The sequence below is a fragment of the Euprymna scolopes genome, chromosome 43 (genome assembly GCF_053919585.1).
Source record: "Euprymna scolopes isolate OS-2025 chromosome 43, ASM5391958v1, whole genome shotgun sequence".
In the NCBI taxonomy this organism is placed as follows: domain Eukaryota; kingdom Metazoa; phylum Mollusca; class Cephalopoda; order Sepiida; family Sepiolidae; genus Euprymna; species Euprymna scolopes.
This window is the reverse complement of record NC_136524.1, coordinates 35,990,971-36,018,210: the sequence shown is the minus strand read 5'-3', so window position 1 is coordinate 36,018,210 and position 27,240 is coordinate 35,990,971. Positions and strand designations below refer to the sequence as shown.

Here is a 27,240-nt window from a genome sequence, read left to right as displayed (position 1 = left end):
TTTCGAATCTATGTGTACAGTAATACAAACCCGTAAATTATTATCTCCCTTGGTTGGAATTTGTTTTATTGAACGCTGTGTGCTTGAGAATCAAAGTTATATGAACATAATAGTTCTGTTCATAGAGTTGTTTGTAATTTGCAGAACCCCAGTGCTATAGGCTGCTTCATGGTTTAGACTTCCTTAGACTTAGGAACTCCTGCATCCTGTGAAACATTTTTTAATCTGGATCCAGATCCACAGCTTCCCTCCAGTTTCTTCCTCTTGTGATCAAATCTCACTTGATTGTCTGCTTCTTCTTTTGTCATAATGGATCCATTGTAGCACTTGGTTGGCAATTCTCTCTGGGGTCAATCTTAAGGTATGTCTGAGCCAGCCTAGAGGTCATTTGCAGATTATTAATGATACTACCTGTTGGTTAATGTAGTTTCTGACTTCTTTGTTAGTTTGATCGATCTATTTGATCCCTAGAATCTTTCTAAGGTGCTTGGAATCAAACGCATCTAACTTGTTCTCTTGGCTGATTTTGAGATGCCAAGTTTCACTTCCATATAACAATGTTATTATTATGTTATTACTGTTATAAAATCTTAGTTTAGATCTTAGGGTAATCTTTCTTTTTTTTTTTTTTTTTTTTTTTTTTGTTTGCTTCTCCAATTATTGCAAAGCTGATTAAATGCTGCTGAGGCCTTATCTATCCTCCACCGCAACTCATGGTCCATACTGCCTTTATTGTTTATGGAGCTTCCTTCCTAAGTAGGTGACGTTCGTATTTTCCCTTCCCGCCTAACACGATGATTGGCTAGTATTTGCGTAGGAGGTTATGTTGTGCATGCAGCCTTCATTTTCTTGTTTACTGCCGGGTTGATATTATCTAAATTTCAATCTGATCTTACAAGTGTTTACCTTGTACTTCATTTTACATTTTTTTTTTTAATTACATATTAAAGTAGATGAATTGAAGTACTTATTTATGGGTTATGGATATCAGTATCTGTCAGATAGCTTTCTTTGTCTTATAAACCTGTTTTTTTTTTGTTTTTTTTTTCATTTCTTGAATTAGTATTGTTACTTCTGAGTTAATTATTTAATTATAAAGTGAGTTAAACATATTTTTAAAAAAATAATAATGATGATAATAATAATAACGATAATAAAATTATTATTTATAATAGTAATAATAAATTAATTTTAAAATTATTATTATTATTAATAATAATAATAATAATAATAATAATAATGGAAAACTCAGAAATATAAGAAGTAAGCAAATATGTAATTTTTTTCAAAACTAATTTAAACGTTTGTATTTTTGTTTAATTTGATTTTTTAATTAAAGAAAAGATAGAAAGTACAATGAAAGAGAGAAAAATCTAACTTTCTTCATGAGCTAAAATTAAAATAACGCAAAAGTAACAATTTAAAACTTAAGTTTTTAAAGACGAAATTTTAATTAATTTTTAAAAATGGTATTCGCTGTGTACCTTGAGAGGAAATATGCTCGAATAATGAAAACAAAACTTGCACGCTGGATAAATTCAAGTTTTTTTTGGGGGGTTTGGCTTGCGATATTATTTGTAGTTTGGGAACTTGGATTACGTACATACAACGTTGATTTTTATTTTTTTTCTAAGATTACACATGACCATGTAGAATTATTATTAAATATTATTATTAAATAAAAACAGTTTATCAGTTTGATGAGAGAAGAAGCTAAACAGTAAAATTTTATGGCATTTTCTTTTTTTTTACGTTTTCCAGTGCGGGACAGTAATACGTCACTTCCGCTTCTCTAATTACGAACACATTATATTAACATAAGGCAAGCTTATAGAATAACATGGCTATATTGTTTATTAACAAAAACTATCCCAGGCAAAGAAACAAAACATGTTCCGACGTCGAAGTGCAGAGGCGTCCAAATCAGTAAATATACATAAGAATGCTTCGCCTAGAGAGCTATAGAAACGACGAAGCCGCCACACAAGGAAGGCAACCACACAATAATATACGTGTGTGTGTGTGTGCCTGCGCACGCAAATATATACTATACACACACACACATATATTATATACACACACACAAGTCTACGAATAATGTTGTTATTATCTTATCTTTTAATGTAACGTTATTTATTTATTTATTTATTTTTAGCAGAATTTTATTTCTATAATAATTTATTTTTATTTATACTGCTATTAACTTTGATTATACTGCGCTTGTAGATTTGTCGTGATCGTACTATTAAATAATAATAATAGTAGTAGTAGTAATAGTTTCAACAGTACTACACATATGGAGGATTTATCCTTGTTGTACGCCTAAAAAGTCAGAGGTAAGTAATGTATATTATAAAAAGAAAAGGACTGATTAAAAAAAAACTATCCATTATATACTAGTCACTCTGTGGTTATTAAATGGATACGGAAATTTGGAGAGGGGGAGGGGGTATTGTAAATTGAATGTTTTTTCTTTTTTCTTTTCTTTCTTGTGAGTCGTCGAACAGTGGTCATTTTATTTCTCTTTATTTTAAGATATGTTTTTTCCAACTTAATATCATGTTCAGTTGGGAGTGCAGTTTTCAAATTGATATATATTTTCATAAATAAATTGTTTATCCATGGTATTTATTTATTTCATTACCTACAACTACAACTGCTGTTTGTTTGTTTTTTTTTTAATAAAAAAATATTTTTTAAAGGTAAATTCCGAGTGACTGAATCAATCCACAACTGTTAATTTCATATTTTGTATTGATAAAAGTTTTTTTTTTTTTTTTTTAATTTTTACTTTTACGTCGATCTTAACTCAAACATACAGTGTGTGTGTGTGTGTATATATATATATATATATATATATAAGCTTGTACATATTTCCTGTGTTGCTCTTACTCTAACTCTTAAAAAATATTTTATAAAACTCTCCGAAATTAGTTTATAATATTGTAAAAAAAAAAAAACTAAAAAAACTTGAAGTTAGGAATTATATTTTTGAATAAATTATCTAGTAAGTGAATGTTCTTTGTAATAAAATTATATTCTTAAAAATAATTCCTGTCACAGTTTGTTATAATGATGATGATAATAATAATATATAGGTTTAAAAAAAGCCTTTGGTATCATGTTGATTTGAAATTCTGTAATATTATGAATGTTGTTAAATAATCGAGTAGTATTGCAGAATTTGAGCGGAACTGTTATTAAAAGTCAACCCTAAATTCAGTTCTAGGTTTGGTTCGGTTCAAGTCCTGTAGAAGCACCAAATTTCTCCCCACCTTACGAAACCAAATGTGCGTTTGTTAAAAATAAATACTTATATATATATATATATATATATATATATATCTTGTATATGTGAACGATTTATAGCTTCATCTACTTCATCATAAACGGACCGTCATATCGGAAATTACGAACCGGTGTTAATTTCCCTTCCCCAAATCCCCCATTATTTTAGGTGTTATAGCTTTTAACGGACTATGATTAGCCTATATTTGGTTAATAATTAGTTTTTAAATGGTTTAATTATTTTAAGAATAAAATAAAACATTGCAATTATAAAAATAGTTTGGCTTTATTTGTTAATAATTAAACGAATTGTGGAAAACAGATCATTTGACCCTTCCCCCTCATTTTGTGTAAAATATGTAGGATTATTTATTTTATTATTTATTTTATTTTTACTATTATTAACATGGGTTTGCAATTTAAGGTACAGGAATGTGATAAAGTTTATCACATTCCTGTACCTGTACATGATAAAGTGGACATTTTATATTTTATCCTTATCCGTATTTTGGTAGGTTACTTCTCTAGAGTACCTTTTTATCTTTATTTTTTTCATTTTTATTATAGAATTATTTTTGCTTGGGTGCGTGCTTATAGACAACTTGTCGTATTTTGATTAATAATCAGTGATTATTCCTAAAGTTTATTTTTGTGATGACCTACAATTCGTGTTTCCCTTCACGTTATTTTTGTGTACCATACCACCTTCGAAATTAGTGCACCTCAACAACACCCTGTACAAATAACAACCAATCATATCGAATTTACGAGAACTTAGTGTAGTTATTGTAGAGTCTTATAAACTTCTTTTATTTTACGATTCAAAACAATGTCTTATTTTGGAAACTTGTGAACTATAATTTCATGGAGCATTTATTTATTTCACCAAAAAAAATCGCCAACGAAAAAAAAAATGGATAATATCTCTACAAACCCGCTTAGCAACAAAATCTCACCCCTTCACTGTTGAGGTCACTAAATGCCAGAAAACTTTCTACTCTAATAGTTTCTTCCCTCAAACAGCTAGACTTGGAAATTCCCTTTCTGCTACCTACTTCCCTGATTGTACTGATATGCAGAAGTTTAAATGTAACGTCGTCCAACATCTTAAGCTTTCCTATGCATGGTCCCAAATAGTAGCCCCTTACGTCCAAGTGGCAATATGCCTCGGTAGGGGGTGGTCGTTAGTAAAACCAAATGGTGGTGGTGGGGGGTACTTGTGCATCTGCTACCGTGCTGAAATAAATATTATTTAGAAACCCATTCTTAGCAGAGGGGGGGGGGGTATTTTGTAACTATTCTGTGCTTTCACCTTACAATTTAATCAACAAAATTATCCTAAAAATTGAATTTAACTTGAAAACAGCACTATTAAAAAAAAAATAACGCGGTAACATATGCATTAGCACAAAAAAAAATGGTTTACACTAATAAAATACACAAGAAATAAATGTTATCAAAGGCAAGCAAAGTTATCTTTCTGCATAGGTATTTTTTGTTTTAACTTATTTCAAAGCGTTTATTTTTTTTATTTTTTTTTTTTTGAAACAAAAGTAGTATAAAGCCTGTTGAGTTAGGACGAAAAAAATGGCGGTTTTGTTATAGTCGTTTGGACCTCCGGTAATTGCTCCAAAATTGATAAACAAAATAGCAACATATCCAATAAATGTCATCAATTGCACAAAAAAGTAATGTTCTACCAGTATTTTGTTTAATTTGTAATTTTTTAAAAGTAAACAAACGCTTTAAAATAAGCTTAAATGCACAAAAGTATATCCAGGTAGATAGAAGTATAAGTTATCTTGCCTTTAGTAACATTTATTTGTAGTGTATTTATTTTTGGTGCTCACTTATTATATACATTTATTATATATATCTTTATGATGTACGTACTCGTCACAAAACGAAGATATCATATTCCAAAAATCGCGTCAAGTACATTAACTAAGAAAATCAAATTTATGACCAAGCTATACGCAGTGTTTTTTTTTTTTTTTAAATCATGGTTTGGATCCAGGGGTGGATAACTCAATTCGAAGTATCGAGATGAAATTCAGCTTTATGATGGATAGAATCGCTAAAAATCGTAATTTTTTTATTTATTTATTTTTTTTTTGTTAACTACTTGATCAATTTACGCGATTTTTTAAAAATATATCTTCGTTCCGTGACAAGTACGTACACCAATACACCATAAATACTTTTCCTTTTTTAAGTGTAATTCCAGATAATTCTTATTTTGTTCTTTATTGGATCCTATTTAGGTAATGTCCAAGATCAGTGTTCGGAAAAATCGAACTTCTGGAAGTGGATACAGTTGATTACGGAACGGAGTTATTAAGTCAAGACACGAAAAACGAAACCATATATTTATTTTTAAAAAAATACTTTCGTTTTAACACTTCTTGTGTTATCACGAAAAAAAAAAAAAGGCTTTTAAACAAGCAAAAACAAATAAACACTTCTTGTATTATCAAATAATAAAACAAATATTTTATTCAAAAACTTAATTGTTTTAACACTTGATTTACGATGAAACGAAAATTAAAAAAAAAATCAATTATTATATTAATTATATATTATAAAGTTTTTATTTAATTCTATAAATTATATATATTTTAAAGTCCCCTTAATATATTTTTTATTCTTACATAGAACTAGCCTGCGTACCCGTCGTGCGTGCACTGCCCGGGTGCTTGGAGGTGTGTTTTGAGCAAAAAGAAAAGAAAAAAAAAAGTAGTAATAAGCAGGCAGGCAGGCTCGAACCCGTACCGCGAAAAAGGAAAAGAACGTGAGAGAAAAAAAAAAAACGTGATGTCTTTGCCGTTGCGTCCATCCATCGCCAAACCGGAAGTGACGAAGGTTTAAATTAAGGCTAGTCAATTGAAAAGAGGGGGTGACTTTTGAAAATATTGGCGAAAAAATCGACCCATCCTTGTAGAAAAGTGTCCAGTTGAGGGTGAAGGAATTAATGCTTTTAGCTAATTTTTCGTCTGAAGGGTCAAGTTTTCAAAACGATATCAATCTCGTGAAAATCCGCCACCTCTGTGAAAAGTTTTAGGCAGACATGCAATGCATTATGCAAACGTACATACATTTAAACAGATAGGTGAGATTTATATTATATAAGATGTCTATCACAAGTTTTATCATATAATGTTTTCACAGTGTTTCATATCGTATAAAACTTCATAATATATAATTAAATAACTGTTGTTTTTTTTGTCGTTTTGTCGTAAAATAAGTGTTAAAAGTAAATTAAGTTTTTGAATAATTTGTTTTATTATTTGATAATACAAAGTTTTTTTTTTTCATGATAATATAAGAAGTGTTAAAACTGAAGTAATTTTTTTTTTTTTTTTTTAATTAATCAACCATATCCATTTTCGGTAGCTTGATTTTTTTTTTTTTTTTCTAAGCACTGATGTTGGACACAGTGGCTAGTGGTTGGTGTGCACCAACCTAGGTGTGGGGAGTTTTTTAGCCTTGTAGAGGGAGCCTACCTTCTTTCCAGCAGACTTGGCAGTATCTTCTATGTATTTGTTCTAATTCATTGTTAGGGCAAGGAGTTTTAATTTTTCTTGAGTAAGGTTCTATTAGCCATGACAATCGGTGTTTGGAGAAGTTACACACAAGGAGTGTTGTCTCTGCATTAAATCTAACCATTCAGTTTTGGCCCAGTTCCCATTTTCACTAAAGACTGAGGATTATTTTCTCAAGATTCTGCTATTACCTTGTATATGTGTGCATATTTTTAATTACTTTCTAAGTTCTAGAAGGGTAATCCATGTTTAGTTTCAGAACAGTTTCCGATGGTTCGTTGCCCTACACAAGTCCTGGGAGGTGACTGGTTTGCAGTAGACAGTTCTTAAGTTGGAATCCACAGAGCAAAAGATTCTTCCAGAAAGGTTTAATATTTATGGAGCAATTCTGGTTTCTGATTGGTTGGTAGCAGAACGTGAATTAATTCGATTTGTCAGTTCCTAGCAGCATCGTTTATAAATAGAATCTCCCGAGTGTGCGGAGTCATACCCCATTATAGAACCTTGTATGATGGGATGTGTCTCCTATCGGCATCGGCTGCAGGGAGACAGGGTAGTACACGTCAAGGATTCGTCACTTGACACTCAGCCCAACAGGTGAGGGGCCGGGAACCGGCCCAGCACCTGTTGGACTGAGGTACACCGCCTGGGTAATACCTAGGAGGTCCACCCTCCCAGGCCATGCCACCGGGCTTTCCGGTGGGGCAAGTTTATTGCTTGCTGCCTGAGGCGCCCCGACCGGGGAATGCCGACGGGGTTACTCAGGCAATTTTTAAAATTGCAGGAGTGCCCCTTCTTTAGGGGAGCCTGTGGGGTTCCCACTTTCCGGCCTTGTGCCACATTTTGCTGATGTGGGCAGCAAATAAATATCTACCCCATTATAGAACCTTGTATGATGGGATGTGTCTCCTAGCGGCTTCGGCTGCAGGGAGACAGGGTAGTACAAGTCAAGGATTCGTCACTTGCCACTCAGCCCAACAGGTGAGGGACCGGGAACCGGCCCAGCACCTGTTGGACTGAGGTACACCGCCTGGGTAATACCTAGGAGGTCCACCCTCCCAGGCCTTGCCACCGGGCTTTCCGGTGGGGCAAGTTTATTGCTTGCTGCCTGAGGCGCCCCTGCCGGGGAATGCCGACGGGGTTACTCAGGCAATTTTTAAAATTGCAGGAGTGCCTCTTCTTTAGGGGAGCCTGCAGGGTTCCCACTTTCCGGCCTTGTGCCACATAATGCTGATGTGGGCAGCATTTAAATAACTACCCCATTATAGTGCAAAAATATTGTAGCATAAGTACATTAATAAAAATGAATACAGAAAAATCCTTATGTACATACCCGTCACGGAACAAAAATGTCACATTCAAAAAATCACGTAATTTGACCGATTAGTTTTGTTTTTGTTTTTTTTTTTTAGCTAAGAAAACAATACCACGGGGTTGCTTACCATCTGAATATGATATAGTTGTCCTCAAATCCAACATTAAACAAGTTCTTGATGCGTTGTTCCTCTTAAGTAATCCAATTTACTAAATTTCCACTACTAACAATTACGTCACTGTCCCATGACCACTGTACACTTATTAACCCTTATCCTTGAGTGGCCTCTGGGTCTTGATAAGTGGTGACTCTGTTGTAAAAAAAAAAAAAAAAATCAATTTATGAGGAAGTGGGAACCTTGTCTTGATCTGCCATATTCAATAAAGGGAGACAATTTGGATAAAACTCCTGAGATCAAAATCAGTCTTATAAGAGCTATGATTTACTATTAAAATGGTTAAAAATCGTAAAAACAAGGAAAATGATTTTCTATATGTAAAAAAAAAAAAAAAATAAAAACTACTTAATCAATTTACATGATTTTTGGAATATATTTTCATTCTGTGACAGGTACGTGCATCATAAAGATTTTTTTCTTTTATTATTTTTTTTTCAATTAGGTTGAACTTATGACTTTCACCAATATTTAGCCAGAGAAATACCCTTTCATTTTTTAACCTTAGTTAAATGTTGAAATCGACAGCCTAAACAGAATATATGTATAGGCTGTATTTTTTTTTATATTAAATGAAGAACCATTTCAAGTTAAAACCTACGCATGTAATCTGAAATAAAACAGTCTGACAAACCAGAAGTGGTGTTGGGCATTTTGCAGTATAGATAACAAAACGAAAAAGTGGTAAAAAAAAAAGAAAGAAATAACAAAGGCAAGATAAATTGCTCTTCTACCTACTTGGATGTTTTTTCGTGTGTGTGTGTGTGTTTTGACTTATTTTTATAGCGTTTATTTCCTTGGAAACACAATTAGAACAATTCAATTGTTCAATTTTTGATTTTCAAGCAAACATTTAGACTACCACCCTCTCATCAAGATGATTCCCAAGACAAATCTATGCCGTTCATCACAGAAAAGATTGTTCATAACTCTCCGTCTGCAGAACAGTACCACAGGGTTGCTTCCCATCTGACTATGATATGGTTGTCTTCAAATTCAGCATTAAACAAATTCTTGTTGGGTCATTAGGTTATTCAAGACCTAATTTCTAGCCAGTCTATACCATTGTTGTCAATCCTCATGTTGTTTCACTGTCCTCCTGATAAACTCATTTACCTTTTATCCTCGAGTTGCTTATGTGTCTTGATAAGCAATGAAATGCTAGTACAAAAGAAACCCTAAAAAAAACCCCACATGATTTGCCATCTATTCTCTAAAGATACTTTGGTACTTCTGTATTTATGAACCAACGATTTCCACAAAGATAGTTGGCAGACGAGTAACCGGAAACGTTTGGGCGAGCATTATTACAAAAAGCACATTGTTACAAGCCACCCTCCCTATGTTAAGAATGGTGACAACCACTGAAATTCATTAAATAATGCATTGGAAAATAATCTCTTAATATCCAGAAAACTATTTGTCAGCTGTTTCTGGTTCTTCCCGTCATCTGCTGGGCACACCTGAGTAATTTTGTGGAAATCACGGTTTCATAAATGCAGAAGTACCTATGCTCCCCAGTACGTTTCACAAAACATATGTCAGGTTTGCAGGTTCATAGTTTCATGGCTCATTCTTGTCCTTATTCATAAAGAGGAGCGTGATCTGTAGGTACCTCCAACACGTGCCACAATTTTAACTCTCCCCCCCATATGTAACCCAATGTCATTGTAATTTAATATTATGACACTAATTTTTTTTACCATTTAAAAAAAAGCTTTAAATAAACCGCTAATATTTAAAAAAAAAAAATTTTATAGCATGCAAAAATAATGAAAATGCGAGACAAAAATCGTGTTTACATTATCGACGCTTTAAAACAACGTTCCTATGTAGTGATGTTTTTTAAGCCGTTCACACACCCATGTCTTAAAAATCTAGTAAAAATCAAATAATATTTATATTTTCCTGAAATTTTCGATATTTATTCATTATTAAATAAACTTGCATATTAAAAGTATGTTTCGTTAAATATATTAGAGGAAATGTTTTTTTTTTGTTTTTTTAGGTGTTCTGCCCCCCCCCTCCTATATTTCATGGTCTGAAAACTAAACAAAGTAAATGTGGGTTAATAAAAGTTTCAACATTTTTTAAAGCCGAAAAGATCAAATAATTAAAAAATAGTAATTTATATATATATATATATATATATATATATATATATATATATATATATAAATTCTGTTATTTATTTCACTTACTTCAAAGTTTTAAATAAAATTGGGCATAAATTCAATATTATGTTAAAAAAAACACTTTTTCTTAATATAATTATTCAAATTACAACAAAAAGAAAACGATTCTAAAAAAATAATTATTTTTAAAAAGCATTAAATAATATTAAATTCAAATATTACGCGATATGAAGTTTAAATGGATTTTTTTAATAACAGGTTTCCAATAATAAAAAAATATATTCATATAAAAGAATATAAGACTATTGAGATAATAAAAATTGTAAATCCAAAATCAACCTTAAAAAATTCGTTTTGATTTTATTATTTAAATTGATAGAGGGTGGTCCTTATGTTTGGCACTTTTTTTTTTCAAAAATGTATGGAGGCTTGTAAGGAACATTATCTTTAAATACATGTGCCAACAGAAGACGTTAAAATTAATTTTATTTTAACTCTAGTCTGTGTAGTTCGTTAATAAAAATGTATTTGTTTTACAAAAGGTAAGTTTTATATTATTTTTTATCCATAGCAAAAAAAAAACGTTACCCATTAACAATTATGACACAAACGCTTATCCATAGAAATTAACACAAACACACGTAAAGATGACATCACTATTAATGTGTAACACTGAGGTTTTATACATCGCTGTGGAGGTACCAAGTAATCTGCTCCTGCTTAGTAGTTTTCACTATTAAAAGGATTTGAATCTATTATCAAATATATTTCTATCAATACTCTAGGGTGTAGTCGGTATTTATTTCTCACCCACCACAAGAAATATGACACTAGGATCGGAAAGTGGGATTGAAAGTTCAGTGTTCCAGAAAAAGAACACTCTGCAAAAAATAAATGCCTGTGTAGCCCCGTCAGCATTCTCCGACAAAGACACATTAGGCAATTAGCAATAAACTAATCCAGTCCCAAAGAGAGAAGGCAAAGCCTAAGAGGACGGACCTCCTAGAACTGCACAGGACCAGCATTATACCACAATCAACAGGTCATTACAGGAATGGTCTAAATTCTGTTGATTTGGAGAGGGGGGGGGCAAAGGAATAAAATTCCCCGATTGAAGTCTAGGGTGTATCTGCTAGGTCCTGACAATTTAAATAACTTTTAATAGTTTAAGCTTTTTTTTTTTTTTTTTTTTTTTTTTTTTTTTTTATAGATTTATCTGTAATGATTATACTAGAAGTCTCTACATGGCACTTGCCTGTTAATAATGGTGAAAGACTGTTTTTCATTAATAAACATGCTAAAGAAGTTCTTGAAGATTTTGGCCTTCATTCCATAATCACTCTGTAACACACCGTGTCTGTCATTCACGTCATTGACTTAATTTTTCACTTCTTGTTTCAACTGACTTCAGTCAAAGTTCTCAGAAATCAGGAAGCCTCTCCCTGGGGCTGTTGCTTAATCTCTATATGAGATGTATATATATTCCATTGCAGTTCTGTTTTATCTCTCAAGTTAGTTTAATATTCCGAACTTCTTTACTATCTCTCACTTATTTACCAGTTATCTATCTTATAGTATATCTTTCCTTTGGACTGTTATTACTGGATTTTAGAACAGGAATTCATCTAGTCTGGTAGAGTATCCAACTTAATGTTGTTACTATAGACAACATCACTCAGAAGATGAACTATTCTATCGTATAAGCTAGTGTATGATAGTCACATCAAAGGGATCTTAAGCTTTGAATACTATATCTATATATCTATAAAAGTGAATGTGTCTGTGTGTGTACATTTCCCTACACAATAACTGTCAATTTTAAATCTACACACTCGAAATTTGATATACAAGGTACTGAGATTTGGGAAAATCGTTGTGATCGATTTTTGGCCAGAAATTTGGCTGTTAAGGGGTCAAAGTTCAACGATTTGACCTTTGAGAACTCTACCAAACTCCTCCGACAATTTTTGGTCTAAACACTTGAAATTTTAGATATAGGTTCCTTGAACATGGATCTAACTTAATAACTTGATTTGAGCCCAAAACAAATGTTAAGGGGTCATAATAGAAGTCAAAGTTAAAAAAATTGACCTTTTTTTTTTTTTTTTTTTTCTCAACATACACTTCCAAACACCCGGGCAACGCCAGGCTGAAATGCTAGTTTTGAATATTTAGTCAGGGTTTACATGTAGGATGAAGTATTCTGATACCAGGTTGTCCTAACAAACGCCTGTACAAAGAGGCCTTATACACTCAAGTTCTCTCTGTTATCTTGGATTTTGTGTACAGTGGAACCCTGGGATACGGTGTTAAAAATTAGGAACACCCATGTATATAATCAAATAACATTATAAATAACACCGTAAGGTGGGGTAAATACCATAACCAGGGGCCGGAAAAACATTGTATTCCACATCGTAACCTGAAAAAAATGTATCCTAGGGCCACCGTATCCTGGGATTCTACTGTATTCCCAAAATGCTTTTTAGGTTCAGTTTTTTTTTTATCTCACAAGCAAATGATTCTTCAGAGATTTGCATCTCGTATCTTGTGTAAGTCCATCAAAATCAGACCAGCAGCATTTCTGAAGATGGTTTCTTACCCGTCGTCGGTCTCGGGTATTATCCTTGTTAGTCCTAGGAGGTCCACCTTCCCAGGCTTTACCTTCTCAACCTTAGTTTATTGCTAATCACTTGAGGTGCCCCTACCCAGTAATGCCGACAGGGATGCCCAGGTAACGTTTTTGTTTAACAAGAATACTCTTCCTCTAGGATGTGGGTTTTAAATCCCACTTGCCAATCCTGTTACATCTTTCTGCAACGGAAAAGCGATAAATAAAATCTTGCGTAACTCTGCAGTTTATTCTGATCTTGTAATACGCTTTGTAGTAATGCAAGTCTTGAGTGTCTGTGTACTGATTTCAAGCTCTCTTTTTAACCTATGCTTATTTAATAGCTGGTCTCTGTAATATAGTATGCAAATTTTGCCCCCCCCCCTTTTTTTTTTCTTTTTTTTAATTTTCTTATTTTGTCAAAGCTGGGGATGGGGTATCCCACTGGATGCAAGACATTCACTCACTATCTCATATATTCCAACCAAAAGATCTTTTTAAGATTCTAATCAACCCGTTAAGTGCTATTGTTTGAATCTCTCTTGCACTTGGTTCGCTGAGTATATTTGCCAGGTAGTTTTTGAAATCTTTTTTTTTTTTTTTTTTTTTTTTTTCCATGAGTCTGGATGCTCCTATAATTACTGGAATGATGGAGATCTTCCTAAGATTCCAGTTTCTTTTCATGTCAAACATAAGACATTGACATTTTGTTATTTTTTCCCTCTGTTTAACCCAGCATCATTGGGGACACTGACTTCTAGTAAGGTTGCTTCTTTCTCCTTATCTCATATCACTATGTCAGGTTTAATAGCTTTGTTTTCTAGGTATGTAGCTGTAGGAATTGCAGAGTCATAGTGTATGGTGGTATTGTTTATTTCCGATTGTTCTTTCTTGTATATGTTCCCAAGACTTTCTGCTGCATTCGATATTCAACTTTTTATAGATATTCCAGCGGAGATATTTATGCACTCCATTGTCACATTGTATAGTAGCTAACCCCAGAAAAACCTTACACCTGTATGTCTGGTAGTTATGAAACAATTCTAATATTTTTCCTGATTCCGAAACAAATACTAATTCTGATTCCAATAGATTCCTTTAAAATCTCTCAATATGTAGTTTCAAAGTTGTTGTTTTTTTTTTGGGGGGGGGTCTTTAGATTACCGTAAAACCCCATCTATTATATGCATATATTTTCACAAACATAAAACATACACTTTTGGAGTGATCTATACATTTTAATTTTATTGATAATGTAAAATCAATAAATATTTATCATTTCATCATCAATATTAGTCGTGGAAAATTAAGTTTTAGAAATTTACATTTCATTAAAATATTCTGCGAATGAAGCAATTAAACATTTCTTTTGGAACTTCTTTGCATAATAAAAACAAAAAAGTGAAAAATTTATTGAAAAAAGAAAAAAGTTTAAACTTTTTTTAAAGAAATCCTTTGAACCCTAATTTTGCAAACTAACTAGTCACTGAGAGCCGTTCAACTAAAGGACTGTAGGGGTTTGGTCGACATTTCCCGATACCTGGTATCACAGTTGTGATGTGAGCCTAGGTAGTTTCCCAACCCCTAACAAAAAATAAAATAAAAAAGGTTGTCAGAAACCGCATTAAGGTGGAGGCGATTTTGAAAGTTCAATAAATGACTTTTATTTAACAGTAGAAATAAACAATTACAAAAAATTTACTTTTTTATATAGAAATAAAGAGGTTAATTGAAACATTAAATAAGAATAAACATTAAAGAACGATAAGTATATAATTATATAATAAAAATAAATATAGAAATAAACCAATTTATTTAGATTTAAAAAATAACATTGTTAAAAATATTTTTGAAGTCAAATAAATAAATAAATAGGAATAATTTGAGATGATTGAATACAAAAGGCTAGAAATTTAATCAAAGATTAGTTATTTTTAAATTTCATTTAGAAATAAGAATATTCTAAAAAGTTGTATAAAAATTAGTTAGTAATTGAAGCTGCAAAAAATGATCTTAAATTTTAAAGAGTTATCGAAGATAAAGAGAAAATTAAAAAAAAAAAAAAATGAATATCAACAGATAAACAAAACATGTTATTCCCCTTGAAATTTGATGTTGTATTTTTGTTGAATTAATCATGACTTACTTTTTCTTTATATTTTTGAATATATAAAATAACTCCTGAAATGGATACATAATATTTATTACATAAGTTTCAGTTTTCTCTCAGCGAGGGAAAAATCTTTCTAGACTGTGGCAGTTTTTAGATTTGTCTCTGTTTGGAGTTTCTGTTTTTGGAAAGATGGATTTCCCCGTGCTGTGAAAGGAGATAAGATGTAGAGAGCAACTCGCGTTGGACCAGTACGAACCTAGTACCATTAGAAAGAGTAATTTCTTAGACACATATTGAAAAATCAGAAGAAAAAAAATTGTCAACTATTTCATGTAAAAAAAATATCATTTTGTTTGAAGGGGGGGGTCCAGGTAAAAATCTTGGTTTTAACACTGTTTGTTAATCACGCATGCACAAACGGTCGTTTAGTTCTTTCATTTCAAAAAGATAAATTTGCAACGTGATAACATGTGTCGTCTTGATCCAATCAATAGTGTTCACTTACAAACTTAACTTTTTTGAAAGTTTGTGCCCAGCACACAGCTTTTTTGTTTTTCTTCTAATAACGTTTTCTCTCTCTTATCTTTTAAAATTCTCAACTTTCTTGCGCATGCCCTGACACTTTGTTTTTTCTTATAACATGATAAGATGGCATTTTTATTTTATTTTATTTTTTTTTAATTGATTCTATAAATTAAAATCTCATATTTAATTGGATTTTGTGACCGGGTAATGCCAAGCCCCCCCCCCCCTCTCCCCCCTCTATCCTCCGCTAGTATTAATATGAAGGAAAGCTAGGTTTATAGAAGGCAGACCAATGCAGAGATGTGACAGGTAGACTAACATTGAAGCAACTTAAATAAATGTGTGTGTACAGGGTTCTACATTGCGAGTGAAACAGTCGCATTTTGCAAGTGATTTTTCAAAGTGATGACTAGAAACAATGAAACTTATCTTTTGACGATTGCATTTCTTTCACTGACAATCTTCCAAGGCTCACTACTGAGTGAAAAATATCTTTTCAACTTTTTATTTTTAATAAAACGAACAAAATTAAATTATTTAAACAATAACAGTTTAATAGAACAATATACTATTTTTTTTTTTCGAAGGCTGTTTAAAAAAACATCTGAAGAAAGAACGTTTATAGCTTCAAGTATCAACATAAAATTTGTATATTTAAAGTTACACTTATTAAATCAATACAGAAAAATATTTATGATGTACATACTCGTCAGTGAAACGAAGATGTCATATTCTAAAAATCATGTGTGTTTGGCTAGTAATTTTTTCTATTTGGCTAGTAAACGAAAATATTTAGTTGTCAAAGGTCAACTAAAGATAAATTTGTCCATAGAACCCTGGTGTACATGTGCAATCATTAAAACCGTTAAACTTTGAATTTTGTATTCCACACACACACACACACACACACACATATATATACACACACACAACATTCTACATGTAATATGTTCTTACTTGTGTCAGGTGGCATATCTGTGTTGCTATATATTTGGGAAGTCATCCCTTCGTCAAGCATGTGTTTGACTTTAAAATGTGCATGGTGGATCAAATACATGCCTGACGAAGGGATGACTTCTCGAAATATACAACATCACAGATAAACCTGAATTTATAGATCTATAAACTTAGATTTCTTTTATATACACTGCTTTCAAGCAAATTACTTCAACCTCTTATAATATATTAATTTTAATGCTTGTGCATTTAGGGGCACAGATAAAAAAAAAATCACATTTCCAAATAAACCCTTTGATATACTTGTATATTAGGCAAAATTAGGTATCTATATCAAAGATTATGAAAAATTGAGTAGAATTTTAATTGAAAATTAGTTTTATCATATTTTGATGATCCAACATTTCTTATTAGTTTATTAAATGACAACTGACTTATCTCCCCCTGCTTTATGGGTATTTCTGCTCTTATCAATGGCAGATCTGTAAAATACAATATGATTTTTATTTTTAACAAGCAGGGCCACCTGGTGTTGCCCAATCGTAAAATATGCTTAAATTTTTTTTTTAATAAAATGAGCAAAGTCAAATTATTTAAACAATAAAAAGTTTTAATAAAACAATATACTTTTTTTTTTTTTCTTTTTTTTAATAAAGGCTGTTTAAAAAAAATCTGAAGAAATTAGAATGTTTATACTTTCAAGTCTCAACATAAAATTTGTTGTATATTTAGAATTACACTTAAAAAAAAAAAAAAAAAAAATCTTTATGATGTACATAGTCGTCACAGAACGAACATGTCATATTCTAAAAATCGTATGGGTGTGACTAGTAAATGAAAATATTTAGTTGTCAAAGGTCAACTAAAGATAAATTTGTCCGTAAAGCCCTGCTTACTATATTGTACCCAATATAAAGTAATAATTTCAAAAGTTAAAAAAAAAAAAGAAGAAGCAAACTGGTTTGAGTTCAATCAGCTAGAATCGAAACTGAAAAAGAAAACATGAAAACATAGTTTCATGATTGAAACTGTCTATAAGTTAAGCAAAGACTGAAGGTTATTTGTACTCAATATGGTTGAACTGTGTAAAGGAATGTTCATTTTTATTAAATACAAGCCGGTTTCCATGACAACAATGTTTTTTTGATAGACAAGATGCAAGCAAGGGTGGTCAGACGGTCCACAGAGTTTTATAATTATATAGATATGAGATTAAAATTTTGCTACATAATTTTTCATATATTTTAGTTTGTCTGATACGCAAATATATCAAAGACTTTTCCTGTTAATTTATTTGCAACTGTAATTTTTCGCTTGTACTCCTATCTGTATAAGCACCGTGTTATTAAAACTTTACATAAGCAGGTAGGAGTATCAAGTTCATGAGGCAGACAAAGTTCATACTATTATTAGGACGTTTATAAGAAAGGCAGAGTACATATAATTATTATGATGTAAGTCCTTGTGCTGAAGTGTCGCGATCATAGAAAAGTAAGTGTGCCGATGCTAATAGCCAGAGGTGAAAGGCAAATTTTGCTTGCATGTCAATAAGGAGTTTGCTAATTGTTCTGAGTGACGTGTTTGTTAGGCAACTTGGCCTTCTTGTCGGTGAACTGCTAAAAAAATGTAGATGTGCTTTCTTAAATAAAATTCCTGTACAAGTGCTCAGCTTCCCAGAGATTGTTTCTCATTGGTTAAATCCTGATATAGCGAACCAATTGGAAATGAGGATTTGTTCCGATTGGTACCGATCATACAAGTCCAGAAAAAAATTAATATTTTTATCTAAAATTTTTTTTTTTTTCTTTTAAACTTCAATTCACTTCCAAACAAGGCATGTTGCCAATGAGATGTAACGGGCTACTATGAATGGGGGTGGGGGGTGGGCATCCTAAGTGGAAACTTGTGCAGCAAGATGCTTATTCACGCTTCATTTAAAATTCTGCATGTTGGTACAGAAAGCAGGAGAGAAATTCTCAAAACTAGGAGATTTAAGAAAGAAGCTATTTGAGTGAAAAAAACCTTTTGGTATCTTGGGTCCTCTACAATGAATGGGGTGGGATTTTGCTGGCATTGATTAGGGGTATTTACGTTGCAAAGCACAACTGCAGCAATTTCATCAGAGCACATTCCATTAAATTGTTTGCAAAATGAGCACAGGAATGCAACATGGTGGTGATGGCACAGCGGGTTAGAGCTTGTTAGATAGTGCAAGACCTGTTATATTAAGAGGCTACTTTTTGGACCCCATCCAAGAGGGAGAGGCTAGTGATTGATGCACCAACCCAGATGTGACAACAATGCTCCATGTACGGGTGAATTGTGACTGTGTACAGATGTAGGATACTGGCAAGTGGGCAAAGTTTTCTAGCTCGGCAGAGGAAGCTCACCTTTTTTTCAGCAGACTTGGTAGTGTCTTCATGTTATCTGAATATTAGACCGAATAGTATGAATGATGAACCCTCAGGTAGGGTACTATTAGCTATAGCAGTTGGTGGTTGTAAGAAGCTTTTTCTTTGTAGCATTAAATATTATGATCTGTTTATGTTCCCATTCCACTACAGACTGGACGTCATTTTCTAAGGATTCAGCCATTGCCTTGTCATTTTCTACACATTAATAATAATAGAGTGGTGTTTTCAGTAAATATACGCATTTTGGAGGTAATTGCATCAGGGACCTAGTGCTACCAGATCAGACTGTCTGAAGATATTGACTTCCTGATTCAAATCCATCATACATCAGTTTTGTCACTTTATCTCTTTGCAAAGTTTAATCATGTTCTACAAAACCAAACAACAAAAACATTTGCCTAGCCCTACCCCCTTTGTCTTTCTTTTACCCCCCCCTCTTTTTATGACCCAGTCAGTAGAGCATCAGAATATACTGATTGTTCCCCTACAGAGAGTAAAAGTCCTTTAATGGGGCCATTGGTTGCCTGTGGGTGGTGACCCATGATGTTTTGGGATAGGATTCTGGTGGTTGAGCAGGTTGGTCATGTCAAACCCTAATTTGGAAGGCAAAATCAACGTCCACATAAACACACGAGTATCACATAAACAATATTCTAACTGCTGAATTAGAAGGCGGCCGCTCTAGGATCAATCGGTTTGAAGGAATGGGCATATGATCTTGTTGTACTCCTTCTATTTATTTTCTAGGGTCATGAAACAAGGAAGAACAAGTTCTCATAAACCCCTTCAAATACGAGTATACTGCCCCTGTATCTCTGTCTTACGAGGCCGAATGGGTTTCCCTGTTCATATTTTTCATGAAATTGGACTCCAGTGGATGGAGAGCAGGGACAAAGAAATTTAAAAGAAAAAGATATTCATGTCAACAAAATCAACTAAGAGACCTCACACTGAGTCTGCTTCGGACACTGAAAATAGGGAAAACTTCCCGAGTTTCATTATTCTGGAAGCAGCAGACAACAAAAAAAGAAAAAGAAATTATAATGGTAAAACAAAACATTTAATTCTCTGAAGCAAGGAAAATTGTAGACATAGGAGAGACAAAAGTTATGCACAAAATACAAAAAAAAAAAAAAAAAAAAAAAAAAAGAAAAGAGAAATCACAGAAAAACGTAAGTATGACATACTTGTTGAAAAATTAATGAAACTGGGCCCAAATGATTGGCAAACATGAACACCTACCCTGAAATAAACCAAAACAAAGATCAAATAAATGAAAACAAAAAAACAATAGCATCAAACCAAACAAAAATAGAATCTCTACAAATCTCTAGCACATCCGGAAGCAAAGAATCATTGGCCTAAGAAAGAATCTATAAAAAACAAATGAAACAAAGCAAAAACCAAAACTCCTCAACACATCTTGATCATGAACTAAAAAAAAAAAAAAATAAGCAAGAAACTACTGAAACCATGGAAGTTGACAGTAACATCTACAATCAAAAACAAGAAAATGAAACACAAGTCATGGCTAATAAAATACAGCAATTGAATATAAGAGCCTAAAAATTAATATTGAAGAAATAATACTCCTTATCGAAACCCTTCATCCTGCAATAATTTGCCTACAAGAAATGCACTTAAAAGAGAATGACAGAATTAATATAAAAAATTGCTTAATATACAACCACATAAACAAAACATCAAACATAGCCACTGGTTTATCATTACTCATAAATAAAAATATTCCACAAGTGCAGTAAACTTAAAAACAAGCATGCAATAACCACAACCCTACACAAAGCAATAACCTTCTGCTCACTTTATATACCACCGAATGAAACACTAGATGAAATCGAACTGAACAATCTAATCCAGCAACTACCAAAACCTTTTTTATTGGTGGGCGACTTTAGTAGCCATAACTAACTATGGGCCAGTAAAGGAAAACAAGAGGTCAATTCATTGAAAAAATAATCAACCAAAACCATTTATGTTCACTCAATAACAAAGAAAACACATGCCTCTATCCAGCAACAGGAACACTATCAGCAATAAACCTAACATTATGTGATCCAACCATATACATGGACTATAGCTGGAGAACACCCAACAATACATGTGGAAGCGACCACTTCCCAATTATACTGGAAAACGAGAACCTCAAATTAGAGGACAAAATGCCTTACTGGAATATACAAAAAACAAATTGGGAAAAATTCCAAAACGCATGCCAACACAGGTAAATACCTGAAGCAAACACTGACTCCGAACATATTACCTATTTCAGTAATACGCTGCTTTCCATTGCAGAAGAGGCCATACCAAAAAGCTCTACATCCCCAAAATACATGCCAACACAGGTTAATACCCAAAGTAAACACTAACTCTGAACATATTACCTATTTTAATAATCCCTTTTGCAGAAGAGGACATACCAAAAAGCTCTACATCCCCAAAATACATGCCAACACAGGTTAATACCCAAATTAAACACTAACTCTGAACATATTACCTATTTTAATAATCCCTTTTGCAGAAGAGGCCATACCAAAAAGCTCTACATCCCCAAAATACATGCCAACACAGGTTAATACCCAAAGTAAACACTAGCTCTGAACATATTACCTATTTTAATAATCCCTTTTGCAGAAGAGGACATACCAAAAAGCTCTACATTCCCAAAATACAACAAATCCTGGTTCAATAAAGAATGCAAAAAGTCATAAGAATAAGACGTACTAACTTAAGAAAATTAAAAAATGATCCAAAAAGAGAAAATTCAGACATATACAAAAAGAACAGAGCAAACGCAATTAAAAACTATCAAAGAATCAAAACGGAACACATGGAAAAGCTATGTATCAAAAATAAATGAAAACACTAAAACAAAACAAGATGGTCAGGAAAATATCAGGGAATAATAACAAGAACCTGATTAAACACCTAATATGCAACAAAATGAAAGTCACTGACAAGGAAAACATTGCAAACAAACTAGAACAATTTTCAATGCATTCATCATCAGAAAAGGCCCTGTTGGTGGGGCATTAGAATACGCCGACTGCCCCCCTGCAGAGGGTAAAAGTCCCTCAATGGGGGTCCTGGATATGACCTTAAACTATATCCGATGGTGAGGCCCCAGCTTGCGGGCTCTGGGGAGTGTGGAGCCACCCTTTAATTGCCATTGCTCCCAGGTCCACTCTGACCCGAAGTGGTAGTACCTGTTAGGGTCCCAACTATGGGTTAAATAGAAACTGACTTGCAAAAAACAAATATATTCTATTAAAAAAATTTTCTTCAAAGTCACCGGATTCGGCATTAAATAACCTGAAAAGGGTTGATATGCCGTAAAACAAAAACAACCAACCAACCAATCATCATCAGAAAAAAAATAAAAATAAAAAATTCAAGTTATAAAACAAAATGAAGAAAAGAAAAAAAATTAATTTTAAAGAAAAAAAGAAAAATGAAGTACAAACAACCATTTAATAGCACAGAACTAAAAGAAGTAATACACAAATCTCATGATAGAGCAGTTGGATCTGATGAAATCCATTATTAGTTTCTTAAAAAAAAAAACTACCAAAATCATCTCTGAACTACCTACTACAAATATATAATGAAATATGGATAAATAACAGCATCCTAAAAACCTGGAAGCAGGAAGCAGGCTATAGTGATCCCAATACCCAAACGAAAAAAAAAAAAAGATGATACAGATATAATAAACTACTGACCCATTCACTCACTAGCTGTATATGCAAAACACTTGAAAGAATGGTTAACAAAAGATTAACTTGGTTCTTAAAAAAACAAAAAACCTGATTACAAAACATCAGTAAGGCTTCAGGAAAAGAAACAGCCCCATTGATCACTTAATAAGACTTGAAATAAGTATAAGAGAAGTATTGGCCAAGAAGGAACACCTAATAGTAATATTTTTTTTTTTTTTTTTTTTTTTTTTTTTTCCTCACAAAAGCATATGACCACTACTTGGAAGTAAAAGTCAAAAGAGACCTGCATGAACTAGAATTTAAGACAGAATGTCAGAATTTACCAGCAACTTTTTAAATGATAGACTCTTCAAGTATGGATGGACTATGCTTTCAGTTCAAAAAGAACAAGAAATGGGTGTCCCTGTAAGGAAGCATCCTATACGTTACCCTTTTCAATATAAAAATAAATATCATAAAAAACAACCCCAGAAAGTGACTATGCTTTATACGTAGACAACCTCGTCATATACTATCAATCAAAATATATACCAACAGCCGAATGCAAACTCCAACTCGACATTAATAAGATAAATAAATGGGCCATAGAAAATAAATCCACATCTTCAGAAGAGAAAATAAAATGCATACATTTCTGTAAAGTACGAAAGTTCCATCACGACCCCACCTTGAAACTTTATAAGACTTGCATAAAGGAAGCATTTGCCAAGAAGAAACACCTGATAGCAATTTTTTTTTGATCTTGAAAAAGCATATGATACTATTTGGGAGCACAGCATTAAAAGAGACCTGCATGAACTAGAACTTTCAGGCAGAATGCCAGAATTTATAAACAACTTTTTAAATGGTAGACTTTTTAGTACGGATGAACAACATGCTTTCAGTCCAAAAAGAACAAGAAAAGGGTGTCCCTGTAAGGAAGCACGCTATCCGTCACTCTTTTCAATATAAAAATATCATAAAAAACATAGACCCAGGAATCGACTATGCTCTATATGTAAACGACCTACTCATATACTATTGATCAAAATATATACCAACAGTTGAATGCAAACTCCAACTCGACATGAATAAGATAAATAAATGGGCCATAGAAAATAAATCCAAATTTTTAGAAGAGAAAACAAAATGCATACATTTCTGTAAAGTACGAAAGTTCCATCACGACCCCACCTTGTGACTGGACAATAAAAATATCGCAGTCATTGACCAACATAAATTTTTGAGCATCATATATGATAGGAAATTGACATTCATATAACACATAAAATACTAAAAAACAAAATGCCACAAGACCATGCAATTGATCAAAGTGTTGGCACACACCAACTGAGGTGCTAATAAAACTACATTATTAAAACTGTGCTGATCCTTTATTAGATTCAAACTTCACTATGGATGTTACATATATGGAGCAGCCAGAAAATCCTATGTAAAGGAATTGGATACGATACACCACCAATTGAGATTGGCCTTGCGAGCCTGCAGAACCTCTCTAGTGCAGAGCCTGTATGTGGAGGTTAACAAATGACCCTAAGAAAACAAAAAATAGCTCTACAATATTACTTAAAGCTCGCATTATGTCGATCAAACACTGCATATCAGTGTATTTTCCATCCATAATATATACACCCCTTCAGCAAAAAAAAAATATTATCAAACCCTATAGCCTCCATATAAAGAACCTACTCACATAAACCCAAATAGACACAACAAAAATACATAAATCTATCAAGTCGGAAATGGTTGAACAACCATCCATAACATTAAAATTGCATAAATATTCTAAAATAAAAACCCATCTTACAACTACTTAACATCCAAAATAATTTAAGAACTACTTAACATCCAAAATAAATATAAAGAATATTCACAAATCTACACAGATGGATCAAAGAATGGAGACAGGGTAGGGTGTGCAGTCATCCATAAAAAAAATGAAATTAAAGAAAAGATTTCCGGTTGGGGCTTTTGTGTTCAGTGCAGAGGTGTCCGCCATTAACTTGACGCTAAATATAATAACAACTGATAACCATAAAAAATCTCATCGTTACAGATTCTCTATCAGTACTCATATCACTGAAAGAAAAAAAAATGACAAACCCCCTTATTACAAATATCCTAAATAAAATAAACACCATAACAATGAATAAATACATAATCTTCTGCTGGATTCCAAGCCACATCGGCATCTACATGAACGAAAAAGTGGATAAAGCAGTAAAAGAGTCACTTCAACAAAACAACAGGAAAAATCCCTTATACAGACCTGAAACCCAATATATATATATATATATTATATATATATTATATATATATATATATATATATATATATATATATATATATATATATATATATATAAAGAAAATGGGAAGGACATTGGAACTCCTGCACAGAAAATAAACTATTCAAAGTAACACCAAACATATGAATAAAAGATACAAAAAGAATGTCAAGAAAAGAGGTAGTAATAACTAGACTACAAATAGTTCACACTCGTGTCACTCACTCACATCTACTAAAAGAAGAGGTGCTTATTTGCATAACGTGTCAGGGGCCTTACATAGTACATCAGATACTGACAGGCTGTGTGGATTAGAAACAGGTCTGAAGAAAGCATTCCCAAGAGAATAGTCTAAGGTCGGTATTTAACAAAATCAACAGAGAAAAAATTATTGAATTCCTGAAAGAGATTAAAATATAAAACAACAGATTCCACAAGAAAGACCAAAAACAACTAACCAATATCTAACACTATTGAATTAAGTTTTGGCATTAACCCTACCAGACCTGAGCTACTGAACCTAATTTGCCCCTGTGCCTGGCCTCCTTGACAAAATTGTGAAATCCACATCTGGGCTACAAAATTGCGACTCCACCTCCCCTATCATGTGGTTGAGTGACACACCCACTACTTTGAACACCCGATTTTGATCTAGGCCCACTGGCATCATCAGAAGCTCCTGATCAAATTCGCCTTCATCTGAATAAGAATTTGTCATTTTATCCAACACTTGTTGCACCGTGAAACTCCTTGGTCTTACTCTTTTACCTGTCAAAGTGCTTGGTTTGTCACTAGCTTGCTTCATGGCTACTTTAGTCTACAAAACAACTCACAACTCCGCCAAAACAGAGGAAGCCGCGATTGTGTAGCTATATTTAACTCCCTGAATGTAAACATATATAAACAAAATATTTTAGAAAATAATTTCTTTATTTTAAAGAAAAATTGATTGTAAAGAAAAAATGTTTTGTAAATAATTATTGAAAAGTATTGCAAAGTGTTTACATAGCTGGTTCTTTGGGATAATAGGGGCGCTTCAAACCCCGCTTCTACAGAAAGAAAACAAACGAAAAAAGCTTTAGTGTTTTTACTATTTTAAAGCGTTTTTTTTTTTTTTTTTTTTAATTTGAAACACAAGTAGTGGCTAGTTGTTAACTTAGAACAACAAAGGCGCATGGCAGAAATTCTTCAGGGTTTAAATTTATTGTAATGCCTTTTATTGGGGTCAAAAATGTTTTTCAGCTGTCATATTACTTTCTATTGACTTGCCTTCCCACGAAGGTTGGTTTTTAATGTAAAGAAGCGTTAATGAATATAAAAAAAAAATGTAAAAAAACAATTCAAAGAATTAAAGAAAGACAAAATTCGATAAAATTTCGAACATTTATTACTAAACATAACAAAGAAGTGAAACATAATGAGCAAGTGAACATAAATAAATAATTGCAATCTTAGGCAAGATAAGTCAATGTGACCTAACTGTTCAGATTTTTTAGAACGAGGCTCATCTGCAGGACCTATCTAAGCTACACCCAAATTTCAAAGAAAAACTTTCAAAGTTGTCCCTGTTTTTTTTTTGTTTTTTTTTTGTTTTTTTTTTTGGGGGGGGGGGGTTGTTCAAACAACCATTTTTATGTGCATCTGCTTGAATTTGGGAATCTTTAAAAGAAAACTGTAAAAATTTCTTCAGTTTCTGGATATATTTAGTCATCATCATCATCTGCATTGTCATTACCTCGTCCTCATCATCGTTGTCTTCATCAGCATCACCTTGCCCTCATATTCATCATCATCGGTCTAATATCAATTTTAAATGTTGGCATATATTGGATGGCTTTAAGAAATTGATTTCCAAATTTAACCTATCTCTGGCCTCCAGGACAAGATCAAAGTGTAGTATCTGTTCTTCAGATGCTGAACTTCAATTTCTTGTTCTCTGTCAGTGGATGAGAAATCCTTCACGACTGAGACAATTTTTATTTTTGTTCCTTTTCTCCACATTAAAAAACGATCCTGGTGTCTAACTCTGTCCTGTGAGGAGGCATTGCAAATAGGAACCTATCTCTGGCCAAATCTTTAGAGCCCATGGCGCAGTGGATGGTAAATGTTGATCGGTTCAATTTTTTTCAATTTTGGTGGAA

General features: G+C 32.7%; 1 protein-coding gene across 2 annotated transcripts in view; it reads left to right on the top strand.

Annotated features, from left to right (window-relative positions):
• Nucleotides 1-1,766: 1,766 nt before the first annotated feature.
• The window catches only part of LOC145268286 (kelch-like protein 9), a 109,300-nt gene continuing 83,826 nt past the window's right edge, over nucleotides 1,767-27,240 (top strand). The window contains exon 1 of one of the 2 annotated variants that reach the window (XM_080123692.1): nucleotides 1,767-2,336. The gene's annotated coding sequence lies outside the window, so the exon portion shown is untranslated. Of the gene's footprint in view, nucleotides 2,337-3,754; nucleotides 3,800-27,240 lie in introns of those variants that run through there. The other variant, XM_080123693.1, reaches the window with a different exon arrangement.